At 34.8% G+C, this 8,972-nt stretch overlaps 1 long non-coding RNA gene across 1 annotated transcript; it reads right to left on the bottom strand.

Annotated features, from left to right (window-relative positions):
* Positions 1-7,145: 7,145 nt before the first annotated feature.
* Positions 7,146-8,570, bottom strand: LOC127110524 (uncharacterized). Its single transcript, XR_007797338.1, has 3 exons — positions 8,191-8,570; positions 7,919-8,069; positions 7,146-7,435 (listed from the first exon to the last, which is right to left on the bottom strand). It is a non-coding gene; the product is annotated as an uncharacterized LOC127110524 (long non-coding RNA).
* Positions 8,571-8,972: the final 402 nt, after the last annotated feature.

Raw genomic sequence — 8,972 nt, 5'->3', positions numbered from 1 at the left:
CATAGCAGATGGAGAGTCTATAGCGTCGAAAGATACTTTCAAAAAATGTTTTTCTCTCCTTTTGGTCGAAAACGAAATTTTTAGGGGCAATTTGATAGCTGAGATTTTCGACGCCAAAGTTGGATTAAATGTTGTAGGGAAAAAAATGTTGTTTGTTTCAACTTCAACAAGAAGGAGGAATTATTGTCGAAGAAGGATATCTTGTCGAAGAGGTTTTTTATATACGGGAAATGTTGGTTTTAAGACTTAGAAGTATTTATGGGTTTAGACCGTAATTTCGACAGAAGCAATACTACCGTTGCCTTCGATGAAAGACCGTTGATAGCGGTTATTTTCGATTTAGTATAAATAGGGGTCTTATTGTATAGGATTTCCGTGTGTTCAATCATTGTACAAATACTCATAAATTCCTCCAAGTATCTAAATGTATTTGAGAAACGAGATTATTGAGAATGTACGTGTGAATCATCGTCTTTTCATTTTAATTGAAATTGTTCGCAATTTATCCATTATTCTTACTTACTGCAATTTACTTTAAAGTTCTTTTATTGCAATTCTTTTCCACGTTCTGCATTCTACTTTTTAAAATTTAAAACAACATTCTGAAATCATGAGCATTGTCGAAATGTTCGTAAATTTTCAAAAGAAATATTTAGCAAATGCACATGTCCTAGGATTCACGGGTTGATCCTGTAAAGTAAACCAATTTCTTGGAGACTAGAGATAGTTGAATTTTTTTTTAATTTAAAATTTTTAAAAATTATATTAGAGAAGTAGTTTAGAGGATTTTGAAGGACTTAATTAAACAAATTGTTCAAATATAATTTTATTTGTTATAATATTTCAAAAATTAAAAATAATTACTATTTTATTATTCTAAAAAAAAGTAAAAAAATATTTAAAAAAACCATAATTTTTTAAAATATTATTTTTCAAAATCTTCTATTTTCCTCCTCTTCTAACTCTCAAACAAAGCTAAAAATTTAATTTGTGACTGCGAAAAGAGTATTTAAAACGTGAAATTCTGAAAGTCCATGAAATGCTAAAGCTAGGAAGGCAATATGCACTTCCATTAATTTGTTGTTTAATTGGAAACTTAATAGGATATACCATATAAGTAATTTTCCTATTTTCACTAGTATCATAACATAGTCTATGATCTTGTGTCCTACTTATTTGGTAAACAAATAAAATAAAACAATTTCTTTTGACACTTACTGTGTGCCAATACCATGTTGTACTACTACTATATGGGAAAACTCTTTGCCCACAGATTCTTATTTGAATATCACCAAATTCATTTATGTCAAAAAATCCACTCATAATGAATAAATAAGTCATATTTTCTAAAGTTGTTCAATTTTTTTATGTACCAGCCAGAGCTACTTTTATCAATTGAAAGTGAATTATTACCAAGATTTTGAAAAAAGTATGCCGTAAAATTGTCATCTTGTGAAAGCTTTTACAATTTAAGTTGGTATAGTTGTTATGACCCTGATTTCAACTGTGGTGATGTGAATTAACCTACAATTTATTCACATGTTATTATCGTGCCGCTTGACATTTTTTAAAACCTTGCTAATAATATAAGAGGCGTAACTAAAAAGCTTTTTACTTCAACCACAAAAACAACAAATAATACATGTTTTTTCCGCTACCTTATTTTCTCTTCTTATATGTTAATACAAGTGGCAGGTTTCATTTCAGACCCAGGTTCAGTTTCTCTATCTTCTTCCTTGCTGTTCTGTTTTGTTTCTTCAACAATCAATGGAGTGTCAAGAGACATTTTCTTGATTCTCCTGTTTCTATCTTCTAGTATTAGTTTCTCTAAGAGAAACTGAACCTGGGTCTCAAATGAAATCCAACACTTTTGTTTGGTTTTGATAAAAAAAAATAGAGAAACTAACCAATAAGCTGAAGCCAGTGACAGTAGCAAAAGAAGTAGCCATGGAAGCACCAGAAAGAGTCAATTCACCAAGATGACCAACAAACATAACAGAAATAAGATCGATACCAAAATTCAAAAGTGAAACTGAAACTAACGGTCCTGATAGCCATAGCTGTTTTTTCACTTCTTCAATCAATTCTCTTTTATCTTCTTCCTTGCTGTGCTGTTTTGTTTCTTCAACAATCAATGGAGTGTCACGAGACATTTTGTTTTCTCTTCTTTAGTGTTTCTATTTCTAGAACCTTCTATCTTTCTCTTGTTACTAGAACAACTTATTGAGTGATAATTCTTGTCAAAATCATTTCTTTTTGTTGCACTATGTTCTTGTGAAATTTGTTGTTGTTTGAGGAAATTAGAGAGAGTGAGTTGATCAATCTTGTAGTAAGAATGATGTAATTAAAAATACATAAGATCGTTGCCTGTATGCTTTTGAATAAGACCGTGTTGATGATGTAAGGTATTGTTCAATCCCTAAACATCGGAGACATAAGGAAGTTAATCCCTAGTCAACCCCTTTGTACCTTGAAGTAGGAGTTTATTTCTTTATACATAAAACCCTCATGCTTAACCAGGGGCAGGGTAGTCTTCAGTTAGCTTGACCTTGCATTCAAATTTCAGAAGGTAAATACTCCATCAAATGATTAATCATATCATATCCCTCTCAAGACGATGGAGTCAAAAGTCAGAATGATTATCCCTTACCAACAAAAGGAGTGAGATAGTCACAAACTTTGCAACAAATCGGGAAAACAGTGTCACGGGATTTGCTCCAAAAGAAAATAAGAAATAAAATGAAAAAAAAATCAAAAGCAAATGAAAAGTCCGCTAAGTCAAAAGCTTGAAAACAAGATTGACTTAGGCAAAAGTTAGGGCATCTCGATGGGCTGTAGACCCAAAGGATCAGCCCAGACAAAAATTAGGGTAAGCAAAACAAAAGAACAAGAGGATCAATAACAAATTCCTCAACAAGAGCAAATTTATAACTGCAAACAAAAGTAGAGGGTCAATGATTGACACTCCAAACTCTCATTAGGTTCCATAACCACCATTGATACTATTCAAAATCTTTTCTGAAAGATGAACACTTGTTTTAAGCTAACTGAACGTAGGACTATAGAACATCACAGAGAACGGGCAGGTTAGAATAGGTTCTGAGCCTTATATCCTTTCTTTCTGAAATTGTGAACGGGGCCACGTTACAACCCCCAAAAGTGTTGGTGTAAGCCCTAGAGGCCAATACTTTTGGTACTTGTATCGAATTATTTATTAATTACAAAAGGTTTTTTCTTTATTACGTTTGTTTAATAAAGTCCCTAGAATAGCTAGTTCGTTTAATGTATCAAGTGTGACTTGATCATGAGATCACATTAAACATAAGGACATTATTCTTAAAGTATCCGTAGTCGAGCTTTATTGTGAAGTGGGATAACACTAAAGCATTAAGACTATTATGTGTATAGACTGATGATCACATCTCATGGATCATGGATAAGGAGTTATCAAGTCTTAAACATAGGTATGAATATTAAGAGTAATATTTATACTGGATTGACCCGCTATGAGAATACTATATAGAATGTTATGCAAAGTGTCATAAGTTATTCTCATGATGATAATGGTGTATACCACTCTTCGACCTGAAACCACTATGGACCCTAGATGTAGAGTCGAGTGCTTTATTGTTGATCAAACATTGTCCGTAACTGGATAACCATAAAGACAGTTGATGGGTACTCCACGAAGCATGCTGAGGGACATGAGTGACCTAGATGGAATTTATCCATCCTGCATAACAGGATAAATGTCTATGGGCCCAATATTGAACTGGACAAGGATGACACGGTCTATGCCTTGTGTTCAATATAGACATAAGGGCAAAAGGGTAATTATGCACATAAGTATTATCACAGAAGAATTTGTCAGATCACATGACATTTTCGTGTCTTGGGTAGCAGTGATGTGTTGCTAGATACCACTCCCTGTTTATTATGTTAAATACATGATTTAATATAATTGTCAATGCCGCGAAAACCTACAGGGTCACACACAAAGGACGGATTGATGAGAGATAGAGTAACTAAGGAACACCGTAAGGTACGGTGCACTTAAGTGAGTTGTAGAACATCGTAAGGTACGGTGTACTTAAGTAGAATACGAAATATGGTAAGGTACCATGAGCTTAAGTGATTTTGGACATATTATAAGATATGGGCCAAAATACACTTAAGTGGGCCTTTTAGCTTGAAGCCCACACAAGTGGTTCTATAAATAGAACCCTTGTGCAGAAGCATTGATTGCGATTGCATTATTTTTGTTTTCTCTCTCTCTCTCTCTCTCTCTCTCTCTCTCACTCACTCAAAGCCTTCATTCGTACCAGCTAGCACTGAGATTGAAGGAATTTGTTTGTGTGGACTGAGTAGAGACGTTGTCATCGTTCAACGTTCGTGATCGCTCCGTGGATCTGCATCAAAGGTTTTGATCGTCGCAAGAGATCTGCACCAAAAGTTTCAATCGTCACAAGAGGTAAATATTCTATCACTGATCATGACCATTCGTAAGGATCTCTAAAGGAGAAAATTTTAATTTTCGCTGCATTTTGGAACGCTTGTTTTAAGCTAACTGAACGTAGGACTATAGAACATCATAGAGAACGGGCATGTTAGAATAGGTTCTGAGCCTTATATCCTTTCTTTCTGAAATTGTGAATCGGGCCACGTTACAACCCCTAAAAGACCTAATTGAATCATGGTTTATTTCGAAGGCATACTATGGTAAGATCGCGTTAAGTTGACTCTTAAAGATTTGCTTGCCATCTGTATTGATACTGATATGGTACTTTAATCAGTGATTCGTTCACTAGATGTCATAATCTTAGGGAATACACTTGAGTTTTCAAAACTTGCATGAGCATTACATTACAATTATCATTTTCAAAATGAGCATTTTACATGAGAATAACCACTTGACATCAAGAAGGCTTACATAATGGGAAGATTAAGAAGTTCTTATGATATCCCATAACTCAGATCTCTTCAAGAGTCAGTCAATCTGGGTCAACCACGTTGAGATTCTACGAATCTCTCTGAATCGGTTGGATATGGGCAAAGTTACTTCAAGGCTCATAGTGTAACATACCACCTCAAGAGCATGCGAAGTCATTCATTCCCAAGATGGTTAATCAAGAGGATACCGTTTCAAGACGCTGGGGAAAGCTAGTTTGAAATATTCAGATAATGAGACTACCCCACGACTAGTAACTGGGGGAAATTGGTGTAGATACCCAGTATATTGAGGCTGAGGCAGGCTACACAGGTACAAGCTCTCTCCATGTTTCAGACCTAACCCAGAGGTTTGGAAACAACTGTTGAACTTGAAGTAGGTGTTGGAGAATCATGTCTAGATGATCCTTTATCCAAGCCAAAAATTCTCACCGCCCTCTATATGAGCATCTGGCTTAACCATTGCACAAATCATTATCATGCATAAATCACGTCGTTTCACTCATGCATATCATCCATATAGCATAACATGAAACCTTGCAAACGAGAAAAGCCAAAAATCCAGTTTTATTGACTCGCCCAAAGCCCAATCTTTGCTTGGTAAATCACAAAACTTCCGTTACATTACATCCATTCTCAACGGGAAATTTTTTGGATACTTCGGTATTTAATCTTTTTCTACCTCGAATACCCAAAAGCTTTCCCAATTCGCACATTCAGGTCCAAGATGATTAAATAGGGGCAACTGTCATACCCCAAAATTTCCCCTCCCTTTTTCACCTTTTGACCTTTTCACTGAACCCTTGACTTGAGAATCATCTGTACACACTCATGTTTCATTCATGTACATCAATCATTCATCCATTAGTTGGTCATTATAGATTCAAACTCTTGGCATGCAAAGATAAGGTTTGTGTGTGGATCAAACCTCAAAGGTATGGCTTGGTTGTTCATCTATTCGTGGGGGATATGAAACCCTAATTGCTTGATCTTGGGAGCATGAATTCAATAGAGTTCCATCTTGGTACTCTTCAAGGGGTTCAAACCCTAAATTACTGATGATTTGGTGGTGAGGCTTCATGTTTGTTCCCTAAGTCTCATCTTGGCTTCTAAACGTTAGTGGGGGATCATATGTGTTGAAGAATTGGTCATTGGTTCTTAGGCTCATGCTTGCACCAATGCATTTATTCTTTGCGCTTTGGCTTGCTTTCGGCGCATCAAGGCTTGTAAACCATTCCTAAGTCATCATTATGGATTCATCTGTGTTTAATCAGGATTCATGCCACCCTACACAAGTCCATACAAGAAAACCCTAGTTTGAGATCTACAATTGACTTTGGTCGACTTTTGACTTTTTGGTCAAATAGTTAACCAAAGTCAGCCACTTTCCATTAGTCATTCCTAAACCATTCACCTCCAACCCATGCCCATTTCAAAGGTCTCGATTCATTCCAAACCTCGACCATATTTGACTATATTCCATTAAAGAAATCTAATATCCAATGTTCATTTCCAAATTCAAGCTAAAGTCATCTCATTTCACACAACTTCATCATAGGCCTTGAATCATCTATTTCGATACCACTATTCTACAAATGTCATGCCATGGTCTTTCATTTCATTAAAAACCAACTCTAACTTTCATGTTATTAACACTTACTTCCATGTTTCAATCTTTAGCATGAACAAAAAAAAACAAGTTATATTTCATCACATTCTAGACCATTCTAAATCGTTCGCCATGTGTTGATTATTTGAATGTAGCATAGTCATGACTAACAAAACATCTACATAAACAAAACTTTTAAAACCTAATGTTCATCCATTAACTTCAAATCCAACCCTCACAATCAAGATTCCATAAAGCTTCCATTTACAAGTCAATATTCTTTCCATCTCATTATGAATCAATGCACATTTCACCCAAATTTTCTAATATCCACCACAAAACACAATTTAATGACTTCATACATATTCAAGAACTCAAGTCATAACTAAAATGTTCAAACTCTTCATTACATTCATATATGTCAATGAGTTCATATACCATCCACTTACACCAAGATCAAATACAAGATTTAATTCCACTTCACTATTAGCTATTCTAATTTCCATTAGGTCACAATCCATGATTTACAAGTTACAAACCATACAAACCATTTCCATATATTGTCCAAATTTCAAAAAAGTTCAATGCATTAATTCAAGAATTAACTTTCATTTCAATCATAGATAGTATACATTTCACAACCAAAATCCAAAATTTTAATTCAATATACGTTACATTACATTTCCTCGTTTAACCATTGCCATTTCAAACATACAGAACCATTACATTCTCATTTTAAAAAAGAAACTACAAAATCCTAATTCATTACAATAGCTAGCATAAAACCAAAGTCCATCTGCAATATTTTCAAACCAAAGTCCATCTGCAATATTTTCAAACCAAAGTGCAGTAACCCGAAATCTGGTTCCAAGCTTCGACCTGCAAAATGAAGAACCAATGGAATTCAGTCCAATTACACAGTCTTTTTAGCAGACTGCATTAACAAATTGAAACCCAGATAATCCAACAATCATCACTAACTTATTCTCCATATTAACCAACTAACCATAGGCATCCAATTTGATTTACACTTAACTTTTCAATTTCATTGAATCTTATGTAACTAAATCAAAACCTATAACAGCAAGCTAATAAACTAATCAAAAGAAGAGCTTTTCATTTTACTACAATTGGAAAAAAAAACAGTATAAGCTCATTTCATTAGAATGCATTTCAATGACATTTTGGGTGAATTTAATTTCTAACTAACTGTGCATTTAAATTTGAATTCCAATTTCATTTCAACTTGAATTTATAACTAATATTGTTATTTCTAACTAAATTAACTCTCAATCTAAATTTCGATTAAACTTCACTTGAATTTCATAACAGAATGGAAAAAAGATATAAAAAGAGACTTACTGTGATTCAGAGTCATTGATCATCATTTTGCAACATTCATTATCCACTCTCCAATTGATTCTTCAAATCTCCTTCACTCAACTCATCATTCTCATGAACACTTCCATTCACGTTGAACACTGAACCTTCCATCCCAAATCTAATTCGGAACCTACAATCCCCAACCTTCAATCTTTAACAACCGATTTTCCAGAAGAATTCAAGAAGAAGACAAGTCGAAAATGCATAAGAGAAAGAGAAAACTGAAGGAGATTAGAATAAAGAATACTCACGGATATTGGAGGAGGTTTCGGCTTCGATTCGTTGCAAAAACTCACGAATTTTGGAGGAGGCTTCGGATTCGATGCGTAATTCCAATTTCGGCCTTCATGGCAACGCATTTCAACACAAAATCATCTTCATCTCCACTCGACAATGGAACGCACACACGAACAAATCCTTCAGTCTTCATCACAATCGACAACACAAGAACACGGAGTTCTTCATCCCAAACAATCGCGAGCAGAAAAGCATATCGAACGTCAAGGTGAATTGCGTTTCGATTTCGTCGAATGAGGGTGGATCGAGTTTCGTCCGTAGTAGGTGAACTCTCCGTTCTTCTTTGACCTAAAAATTTGAATTAGGGAGAATAGTTGAGCTGACTTCTCCTACATTTAGCCTCATACCCCTACAAATTTTTAAAAATTCTCATTCTACCCTTAATTGGTTTTAATCAATTTACCATTTCATTTTTACCATTCAGTTAAAAATTTCAGAAATTACACGTTTTACACCCCTCGCACCGGAACTCCGGCAAAAAGACTTCCGATATATATTTTTCCCAGACCGGAAGACTTCAAAAATGACTTCCGAAACACACAAAGCAATGAACCGGAAAACTTCACGAAAGAGTTCCGGTTCAATCAGAAAGAAGTTACAAACCGGAATACTTCTTGAAAGAGTTCCGGTAAACAAATTTACACATACCGGAACTCTTTGAAGAAGTGTTCCGGTTTGTGTAATATGTGTTCCGGAACTCTTTCAAGAAGTGTTCTGGTTTGCTTTTTTTTTTCTA

The sequence above is a fragment of the Lathyrus oleraceus genome, chromosome 1, assembly GCF_024323335.1.
Source record: "Lathyrus oleraceus cultivar Zhongwan6 chromosome 1, CAAS_Psat_ZW6_1.0, whole genome shotgun sequence".
NCBI lineage: Eukaryota > Viridiplantae > Streptophyta > Magnoliopsida > Fabales > Fabaceae > Lathyrus > Lathyrus oleraceus.
This window is presented reverse-complemented; position numbering and strand designations above follow the sequence as displayed.